The sequence below is a fragment of the Rhinoraja longicauda genome, chromosome 15 (assembly GCF_053455715.1).
Source record: "Rhinoraja longicauda isolate Sanriku21f chromosome 15, sRhiLon1.1, whole genome shotgun sequence".
Classification (NCBI taxonomy): domain Eukaryota; kingdom Metazoa; phylum Chordata; class Chondrichthyes; order Rajiformes; family Arhynchobatidae; genus Rhinoraja; species Rhinoraja longicauda.
In genome coordinates, this window is record NC_135967.1 from 41,840,415 (window position 1) to 41,851,520 (window position 11,106).

Consider the following 11,106-nt stretch of genomic DNA (forward strand, 5'->3'; position numbering starts at 1 on the left):
CGTCATTTTGATTATTCCCCAAATAAACAGAAATAAATTCTGCATACTTTCGTTGTAGAATTTTTTTTTTTAATTTAATATTTTAATCCTGTGGTATGGTGCAATTTTGCACATTTAAAAGATGAGATGGTGTTTCACCTTCATTGAAATGGTATAGATGGCAGAGGAGGAATGGGCAAATTGAAGTGATAAGTCGCTGGGGGCTTCGAATCACCTTTTTACAGACTGAGCTCAAAATGTTGTCTTTGTTGTGGAAATGCTGTACTTCAAAAATTAATATTAGTTCAAGCATCCATGGCCCAGAAAAGATTTGCACAATCAACTTGAGATGAGAGAAGATAGTACAAGGATACATTGCAGGAACTGGGACAGTTTTCTTTAGAGAAAGTCAAAAGAACATTTGACAGACACATGAAGTGGTAAAATATCTGGTTAGAATGGATAACAAGAGACTGTTATCTTTGGCAGAAGATTGATAAAATGAAGTTTCCCTCCCTTAATGCTATTCATATCTGTAATTGGGAATATAGTGTCTACAAATGTAGAGGAAAGAGGTTCCGCTGTAGTCTTCAAAAGGGAATGGGATAGAAGGATCATGAAGGATACTGTGCACGACTCGGAAGGGCCTGGATGGAGAACTAGTAATATAGGTGGATAGAAAGTCCACATGGACACAATGGAACAAATGGCTTTTCTGTGCTGTGAACATTGTGTATTTTACATCTATGCTACAATAAACTATACTAGAAAATAACAAATATGAATGAATATTGAACAAAGTCCACTATTAAATAACAAAACCACTATGAATCTCAGTTAAGAAATACCCAGAAGTTTTCCAGGGAAGGGAGCAAAAGCATCAGCACTGCTTCATAAGCCTTCCAAACATCCGAGCAACATCTTCCTACATTACAATGATCCTGATGGTGAGCACATCACGGCGAGACGTCTAAATTAAACAAAGTAATGCGGGCATCTTAAGTTAAATTTAGAGAGTTGGTTCACATTCATTGTTGAAACAATTCGACAGAAAACAGGATGTCATGGCTTTTCAATTTGTACATGAATAATTCCAATGGTAAATAAACCGTAGCTTCCACACTGGGAAGCAGTTGACCAGATACCCTGCAAATCATTAAACAACCTGGCAAAAAGCCACACAAAACAAATATTTCAATGGAGACCAATAAATGATCTTGATCCTGAAGTAGCTTGTCATTGACCACAACACTGGCTTCACCAGCAAAATGACCAAAAGAAACTTAACTGGATTGACTACTTTTAAACATAGGTGTGTAATCGTAAACCAAAAGACAGGATATCAAAGTCCACAACTAGCTTCTTATGTTATCACAAAACACAATATTTTCCATGTGACACATTTACAAAGTCTACTCCACCAAATAATGAGTTGCATGCCAATCATTTTCCCCATCAGTTCAAAACTTAGAACTCAGTTGACACATTCCTACTTGTCCTTCCAATCAACATTCTCAACCCCAATATTCTTCCCTCAAAAACACTATTCTTCACCAACTGTTTAAAATAATTTCTTCATGACTATTTCTTCTGCCATCTCAAATAATACTTCCAATTTTGTCCTTTGTTCACTTATTGTCTAAGCCACAGAAGTCATACAGAGGTCCAAGGGTCTTACTGGCTTAAAACTATTTTCATCACTCCATGAACTAGCAAGTTTGCAGATGACACAAAGCTGTGTGGCAGTGTGAACTGCGAAGAGGATGTTAGGAGGTTGCAGGGTGACCTGGACAAGTTGAGTGAGTGGGCAGATGCAGTATAATACAGATAAATGTGAGGTTATTCACTTTGGCGGCGAAACCAAGGAGACAGATTATCAGTCTGAAGAAGGGGGTCTCGACCTGAAACGTCACCCATTCCTTCTCTCCCGAGATGCTGCCTGACCTGCTGAGTTACTCCAGCATTTTGTGAATAAATCGATTTGTACCAGCATCTGCAGTTATTTTCTTATATTAGACAGATTATCTCAATGGTGTCAGGTTAGGTAAGGGGGAAGTGCAGTGAGACCTGGGTGTCCTTGTACTCCAGTCATTGAAAGTTGGCGTGCAGGTACAGCAGGCCGTGAAGAATGCTAATGGCATGTTGGCCTTCATAACAAGAGTATAGGTGCAAAGAGGTTCTTCTGCAGTTATGTAGGGCTCTGGTAAGACCACATCTGGCGTATTGTGTACAGTTTTGGTCTCCTAATTTGAGGAAGGACATCCTTGCAATTGAGGCAGTGCAGCGTAGGTTCACGAGATTGATCCCTGGGATGGCGGGACTGTCATATGAGGAAAGATTGAAAAGACTAGGCTTGTATTCACTGGAGTTTAGAAGGATCTCTCATCATATCATATCATATCATATATATACAGCCGGAAACAGGCCTTTTCGGCCCACCAAGTCCGTGCCGCCCAGTGATCCCCGCACATTAACACTATCCTACACCCACTAGGGACAATTTTTTTTACATTTACCCAGCCAATTAACCTACATACCTGTACGTCTTTGGAGTGTGGGAGGAAACCGAAGATCTCGGAGAAAACCCACGCAGGTCACGGGGAGAACGTACAAACTCCTTACAGTGCAGCACCCGTAGTCAGGATCGAACCCGAGTCTCCGGCGCTGCATTCGCTGTAAAGCAGCAACTCTACCGCTGCGCTACCGTGCCACATATAAAATTATAAAAGGACTGGACAAGCTAGATGCAGGAAAAATATTCCCAATATTGGGGGATCCAGAACCAGGGGCCATAGTCTTAGAATAAAGGAGAGGCCATTTAAAACTGAGGTGAGAAGGAACTTTTTCACCCAGAGTTGTGAATTTGTGGAATTCTCTGCCACGGAGGGCAGTGGAGGCCAAATCACTGGAAGAGAGAGTTAGATAGAGCTCTGGGGGCTCGTGGAATCAAGGGATATGGGGAGAAGTTGGGCACAGGTTACTGATTGTGGATGATCAGCCATGATCACAATGAATGGCGGTGCTGGCATGAAGGGCCGAATGGCCTCCTCCTGCACCTATTTTCTATGTTTCTATGTTAATGGACAAAATATATCATATATGGTTTAACTAAAGGAAAACACGAATCAGTCGAAATACTGCTACAATATGGAAAAGGCACTTGTGCCAGAAACGTTTGCATTAGCAAGACTGAAATGTTCAGCTGAGTAACTATTGGCTGGCAAATTTAACCCGAGAGCCAGTGTTCACTTACACCACTTCCTGTTCAGCTTCCGAGGGTAAAATGGTGACGTCATTTAAAGGAGTGCTGTCTACACTTTTTCCAATGCTCAAATTACAAAATATTTATTAATAATAAAACTAAACGGATTCACACAGTCCACTTAGAACTGTATTTGTAGATTGCAGTGTATAGCCATGTTACATTTACTTATATGGTATTTTTGGCAAAGTTTAGAAATATTAATGTAGGCCCAATCGGAGTAAATTGTTTTGTATACTTTTCCAGCGAACTATTAAGTTATGATTTCTCCCTATCCCAGCAACTGGACCGCAACAAAAGTTCAACCAAAGAGACGTTCGTCTTTATGAATTACGCACGTTATAAACAAACTTGGAAGCAATGTTGGTTTACACGCACCCACACAAAATGTTCAGCATGCTCTCACCAAAGATAGAAACTCCAGCACCGGAATATTTACCACGACGATCAGTGGGATGATACTTTAACAAACCCCCATACGTTTATTGCAGTTGCGAGTTACATTTATTTGCCAATAACATACCCAAACGTAAAAGCTGAAGAGTAACTACCTTGACATTGCTTCTAACCACCAAGCACCGAACGTAATCAAAACAAAATACACAAATGTGAGCACCTACATGTTTTTAAGCAGACAGTGATCGGCGAGATTAACAGACGCAAACTGGAAAATATGTACACAAAATCTGAGCCGTTCCTCAATGTCTCGTTTTTTAAATCGGAAAAGGGCCGAAGACAAACAATCTGCGAACATCAAGTTCATCGAAATCGCCGAAAAACAGCGAATTTACACTGCGACATACCTTTCGACATATTTGTTTTGTAAAATAAGAGCTAAATTGTCAGTTAACAAGAAAACCGAGTTACAGTTAAGTACTTCCCACGAAATGAGCAGATTAGATACAAACAGGGTGTGGCTATGAAATTACAGGGTGGTTTATGGGAATCTGTTTACAGGGAGTTGTTTTTCTTCAAAAAGAAGCCCTCCATAAACGGTAAAGTTTAATGACGTGGTAGGTAGTTGGGTTAACAAACTTGCCAAGTATTCATATAAATGGAAAAAGAGATGAGAAAATGAAACGAAAGCCCAAACTCCAGTGGATGAATAATGTCTCCCCTCTCGCTCACGCCAAGTGTTTACAACATTGTCACATGGACCCGAGCACAGCCGTTCTCACTCCACAAGACCCGTCTTTAAATCGCTTCTAAAGCCGAACAAAACTCGACGGGGCGCAAATTAAACACGCTCATTTTTCCAACAAGTTCGGAATTAGTGGAGTTGCATCAGTCTCGGACACAGAAAAAAAAACTCGTCGTTTCATTTCCGACAAGGAAGTTATTTTACAAAAAAAAAATGTTCGTTGCCCTAAAAATAATCCACGTTCGTCGGCGCAGGAAAAAAAGCACTGAGTTGTCCTTTTACAATCCAAAAAAAGAAAGGCTGCAACACCAACCCCGAAAATGTTGGCGAGGAGTCGATTTTAGTGAAATATAAAAGTGGCGCCAAAAAGTCTCCGCCAAACTGTTTTTTTGGAGACATTTTTACATAAAATCTTGTTTAACCTTCTTATTTTTCCAACGAGGGGAGGAAAGAGGGAAGTGAAACCCTCGGGGGCCGGGACGCCGGGCACAAGGAAGGGATGATCGAGGGCTTGGAGCTCGGTCACCCTCTCTTCCTTCCACTACCCTTCCTCCCTTCACTACCCTTCCTTTACCACTCTCTCCCTCCTTTACTATCATCTCCCTCCTTTACTATCATCTCCCTCCTTTACTATCATCTCCCTCCTTTACTATACTCTGCCCCTTCATTTACTGCCCTCTCCCTTCACTACCCACCCTCATTCCTCCCTCCCCCTTCCTTTACTACCCTCTCCCCCTTCCTTTACTACCCTCTCCCCTTCCTGTACTACCCTCTCCCCTTCCTATACTACCCTCATCCTCCCTCCTTTCCTACCTTCTCTCCCCGCTTGCTTCACTACCCCCTCCTCCTTCACAGCTCCCCCTCCTTCACTATATTTCCACCCTCCCTCCTTTACTACCCTCCTCCCCTCCCTCCGCTCCCTGCTTCCTTCACTACCCCCTCCCTCACTATATTTCCACCCTCCTTCCTACTACTCTCCTTCCCTTCCTCCTTTACTCCCTCCTCTCCCCGCCCGCTCTGCTCTTCCCTTCCCTCCATCTTCCCAGTTAGGCCCTTGATGGCTGGCGGGCCCCCCACATCTCTCTCTCTCTCTCTCACACACACACACACACGCGCCGGGTCGGGGCCACTCTCTGGGCCCCGGTGCCAGAGGCCTGTCCTGGCCGCGGCTCTGACGGGCCCGTAGCCCCGGCTGTGTTCATCCCCGCTCGGTTTCCTTCTCGTCCCCATCCCGGGCCCGGGCGGCGCGGCCTCCATTTTACCTCCAGGCCCCGAACAACAACAACCCCCCCCCCAATCACCCGCAACGCCTCAACTTTCTTCTCGAAACCTCCCTCACAAATTTCTCCTGCTTACAACACCTCTTACCTTGCTGCTTTTCCAAAAAAATAATGTTTTTTTTCCCCACACACACACGCAGGATAAAAAAAAAATTGTAGTCCTTTTTTTTCTTCTCCCTCGTTTTTCTTTCTCTCTTTTTTTCCTCCTCTCACTCTCACTCTCGCTCTCTTCGCCCCGCGGTGTTTATTTGTATGTCCGTGGCCGTGGCCGGGTTTAATTTGACGGATGGGTTAGTTTGTCGGTGGGGAAGCGACGCTCGGTGCCGCTCCGACTGAAGGTGAAGCCGCCATCTGGCGGACAAAGGGCAGTGGCGCCGCCGCGACCCCTAGCGGCCGGGAGGAGAGGCGAGGCGAGGCAGCCGCCAGCATCGCTCTTCTCTCTCTCCCTCTGGCCACACCACCACACCGTGCTTTGTGCTCCCCCTGCCGCCCGGAGGCCACCCATCCCGCCTGAAAACAAGCAACTGCAGATGCTGGTTAACCAAGGGCATAAATGTTAGAGATTATGTGGAGGAAGGAACTGCAGATCCTAGTTTACTCCAAAGGTAGACACAAACTGCTGGAGTAACTCAGCCTCTCTGGAGAGAAGGAATGGGTGATGTTTCGAGTCGAGACCCTTCAGACTGACAATAGACAATAGGTGCAGGAGGAGGCCATTCAGCCCTTCGAGCCAGCACCACCATTCAATGTGATCATGGCTGATCATTCTCAATCAGTACCCCGTTCCTGCCTTCTCCCCATACCCCCTGACTCCGCTATCCTTAAGAGCTCTATCTAGCTCTCTCTTGAATGCTTTCAGAGAATTGGCCTCCACTGCCTTCTGAGGCAGAGAATTCCACAGATTTACAACTCTCTGACTGAAAAAGTTTTTCTTCATCTCCGTTCTAAATGGCCTACCCCTTATTCTTAAACTGTAGCCCCAGGTTCTGGACTCCCCCAACATTGGGAACATGTTTCCTGCCTCTAACGTGTCCAACCCCTTAATAATCATATGTTTCGATAAGATCCCCTCTCATCCTTATAAATGTATATAGTATATATAGTAATATATTTATTTATAGTAAGATAATCTTTCGTAGGTCTGAAGGGTCTCAACCTGAAACGTCACCTACTTCTTTTCTCCAGAGATGCTGCCTTGTCCCACTGAGTTCCTCCAGCATTTTGTGTCTACCCCCGGTGTTACCCGCATCTGCAGTTCCTTCCTTCACATTTTGGCTGGAGAGAAGGAATGGGTGACGTTTCGGGTCGGGATACTTCTTCAGATTGAAAAAGAATCTCACTGGGCGTCATGGTGGCGAGCAGTAGAGTTGCTCGGCCCCTCCGCCCCTGCTAGGTCCCCATTTCTTCTTGGCACCTCTTACCCCCCCTGCCGGGTCCCCTTCCATTCTCGGCGGCCAAGTTCACTGTCACAGTCCACAAGTAGTCCACTGAGTACTCATGCAAGAGGCGCCAGGTTATGGGGTCACATTCGACGTCCAGTCCATGCTATCATTCTTAGTCTTGTCGCTGACTGGATAGCAGGCAACAAAAAGCTTTTTGCTCCAGCTCAAAGGTATCACAAAATTCTGGAGTAACTCAGCAGGTCAGGCAGCATTTTGGAGAGAGGGAATAGGCGACGTTTCGGGTCTCGACCTGAAACGTCACCCATTCCCTCTCTCCTAGATGCTGCCTGACCTGCTGAGTTACTCAGTCTGAAGAAGGGTCTCGACCTGAAACGTCACCCATTCCCTCTCTCCTCGATGCTGCCTGACCTGCTGAGTTACTCCAGCATTTTGTGATACCTTTGATTTGTACCAGCATCTGTAGTTATTTTCCTACACTACCTTTGCTCCAACTTGGTACACGTGACAATATTGAACTAAACTAAGGATGCTGGAGTAACTCAGCGGGTCAGGAAGCATTCTTGGAAAACATGGATAGGCGACGTGTGGGCGTAGGACCTTTGCGGACAAAAAGCTGGAAAATAAAGGTGGGATGGGACAATATGTACTGCAGATGGTGGTTTATACTGCCAATCTGCCATTGAACCACCCATACCCGTACGCGATCACATGCCGAAATTTATTATTCCTCCGCCTCTTTTCCCTTTCCCACCTTAATCAGCACCTCCTTCCCCCACCAATTACAATCAATCTGAAGAGGGGTCCAGACCTAAACATCACCTATTAAAGACCTCCAGAGATGCTGCCTGATCTGTTGAGATTCTCCAGCACTTTGGGTTACTTTTTTTGTTGTCAATTGCAGTTCAAGATACAGCAATAGACATGAGCCAATACTATTAGTTAGTAATCTGTAAATGTTATAGAACAGTAGAGTACTGGAACAAGCTCTTCAACCCACAATAACTGTAGCAACCCACAATATCATGGTGTCAAGAAAACCTAATCTCAACTGCCTGAACTCGATCCATATCCCAACATATCCACGTGCCTATCGAAAAGCCTCTTCAATGCCACAATTGTATCTGCTTCCACCACCAACCCTGGCAGCACAGGCTAAACACAGGTAGCACAATAAAATATCCAACATCAATAATGATGATCATCAATCCCATTCATCTTCAAATACAAAATTATTAATACATACTTCATTTACACACAAATATCAGTTATCAAAATGCTAGTAAATGCACAATTCAATCGTTTGATCAGAATGTGTTGAAGAATTATTAACCATCTGTAAGAATTAATGAGCATGCTATTTAAAATATGCCCAGAGGCATCTTTTGTTGTGATTGAACAAAAAACAGATGGTGCAAAATGGCAGTTAAAAACTAACATCCAAATTATTTATTTTCTGTCGAATGGCCCTTATTCTCTTTGCAAATTTTACCTGATCTGAATATTTTCAGCATTTGCTGTTCTGATCATCAATTATGAGTTACTTTCCCAAAATGGAATATGCAAACCAATCAATATAATCAAAACAACTTAATTCACCTTGCACCATCCAGGTTAATGTGACCCAATTGTTGATTCCTTAAAAATTAACCGGCAACCCTTATGGTCCATGGGTCGTCAGTTGGGGGAGGGTTGCCGGGCCCACAGGAGAGGTTTGGACGGAGGGTTGCCGGGCTCCCAGGAGAGGTTTGGACCCAACTGACGACCCATGGACCCATGTTGCCGGCTGGGGAGTCTCCCCCGGGGCCGGGGGCACGCGAGGGGGGAAAGGGGAGAGGGAGCCACTCACCCCGGCCCCGGGCGGCCATCGTGGCGTCCAGAGTGACCCGTGGACCCGTTAGGTGTAAACCTCTCCTGCAGCGGCAGCTCAACGGCGATGGCCGCTGCTTTGAGCGGGAAGAAGCCCGGGCGGACAACCAGCGTGCTTTGTGCACACGTACGGATCTGGCGGCCATCTTATGTAAGTATTAGATCAACGGGCCCCAACTGCACAGGCGCGGACATGTTGGGTTCCCATTGTGACGTCGAACATGGAGGTATTACTGTGCAAGCGCGGCTGATGGGCAGGGCAAGTGGAAAAGGGATTTATTAAAGTTTAAAAAGTGATTTTTAAAGTTTAAAAAGTGAATAACTTTCAAAATGTAACAACCATTTGAACCGCAGGCCAATGTTGAGTAAGGTGGGCCTAAAATTGTTGTGCTATCGTGTACAGTTATGGCTGTATTTCGGGAACAAATTAATATGTAAGATGAGAGTTTTAGTAATATCTAGATGTTGGGAATATGCTAATGGAGGGAGATGATACTTCTGGCGTGATCAAACAATCCAAAACATTTTTGCAGGACAAAATGTAAGTAAATATGAAATTGGAGCAGGAGAAGGCTAAATGCCCCCTCAAATCTGTTCTGTTCCATAATTATAAGTTCTAAGCAGAATTAGGCCAATCGGCCCATCAAGTTGACTCCACCATTCAATCACGGCCTTATCTTTTCTAAATAGTGCAATGAAATCTTTTACATTTATTGTGTGAAGTTCTGGTGGCCCCATTACAGAAAGCCTGTGGAGGTTTTGGAGATAGTGCAGAAGAGGTTTACCAGAATGCTGCCTGGATTAGAAGGTATTAGCTGTAAGAAGATTCACAGAGTCTTCCAGTGTGGAAACAGGCCCTTCGACCAACTTGCCCACACCGGCCAACATGGCCCACCAACCAGCATTTTGCCAATATCCCTCCAAACCTAACCTAAACCGTCTTAGGCAAGGCTGCTGAGGTAGGACAAACTTGGATCATTTTCTCTGGAGTGTCAGAGATTAAGGCGAGACCAGATAGACGTTTATAAAATTATGAGATAGTTTAGCCAGTCAGAACCTGTATCCCATGACGAGAAGGAATAGCTCAGTCCGCCTTAACCAACCTGATCTCCCGGTGGCTGAGCACTTCAACTCCCCCTCCCACTCCCAGTCTGACCTTTCTGTCATGGGCCTCCTCCAGTGCCATAGTGAGGCCCACCGGAAATTGGAGGAACAGCACCTCATATTTCGCTTGGGCAGCTTGCAGCCCAGCGGTATGAACATTGACTTCTCCAACTTTAGATAGTTCCTCTGTCCCTCTCTTCCCCTCCCCTTCCCAGTTCTCCCTCTATCTTCCTGCCTCCACCTATATCCTTCCTTTTTCCCGCCCCCCTGACATCAGTCTGAAGAAGGGTCTCGACCCGAAACGTCACTGAGATGCTGCCTGACCTGCTGATTTACTCCAGCATTTTGTGAAATAAATACCTTCGATTTGTACCAGCATCTGCAGTTATTTTCTTACACAAGCATAGCTTTAAGGTGAAAGTGACAAAGTTTAAAGTAGATGTACAGGGCAAATTCTTTTTAACACAGAACGTGGTAAATGCCTGGAATGTGCTGACAGGGGTGATGGGGGAAACAGATATGAAATTGGCATTTAAGAGGCTTTTCGATTGCCACATGGATGCAGTGAGTGGAGGGATAAGGATCACGTGCAGCAGAGGACATTAATGGTTAATGATTAATGGCATCACGTTGGCACAGACATGGTGTGCTAAAGATTTTTAGTTTAGAGATACAACACGGAAACAGGCCCTTAGACCCACCGACTCGACCAGCAATCCCCAAACACTAGCACTGTCCTACACACTAGAGCCATTTTACAATTTACAAATTCTTACCGAAGCCAATAAACCTACAAACCTGTACATATTTGCAATGTGGGAGGAAACTGGAGGACCCGGAGAAAACCCACACGGTCACAGGGAGAACGTACAAATTCCGTACAAAACAGCACCCATAGAGAAGATCGAACCGGGGTCTCTGGCACTGTAAGGCAGCAACTCTATTGCTGCACCACCGTGCCACCTGCCTAGCAAAGGACCTGTTGCTGTGCCGTACTGTTCTCTGCTCGACGTCCTACTTGAGAAAGCATTCACGGACCTAACTGAACATCTCATCGTTCTACTGATACAC

At 45.0% G+C, this 11,106-nt stretch overlaps 1 protein-coding gene across 3 annotated transcripts in view; it reads right to left on the minus strand.

The window, feature by feature from the left end:
• Positions 1-6,025, minus strand: part of stag2b (STAG2 cohesin complex component b) — a 116,021-nt gene extending 109,996 nt beyond the window's left edge. Inside the window, exon 1 of one of the 3 annotated variants that reach the window (XM_078412554.1) lies at positions 5,751-6,025. The gene's annotated coding sequence lies outside the window, so the exon portion shown is untranslated. Of the gene's footprint in view, positions 1-4,044; positions 4,120-4,804; positions 4,826-5,750 lie in introns of those variants that run through there. The other 2 variants (XM_078412556.1, XM_078412555.1) reach the window with 2 other exon arrangements.
• Between the last annotated feature and the right edge of the window lie 5,081 nt (positions 6,026-11,106).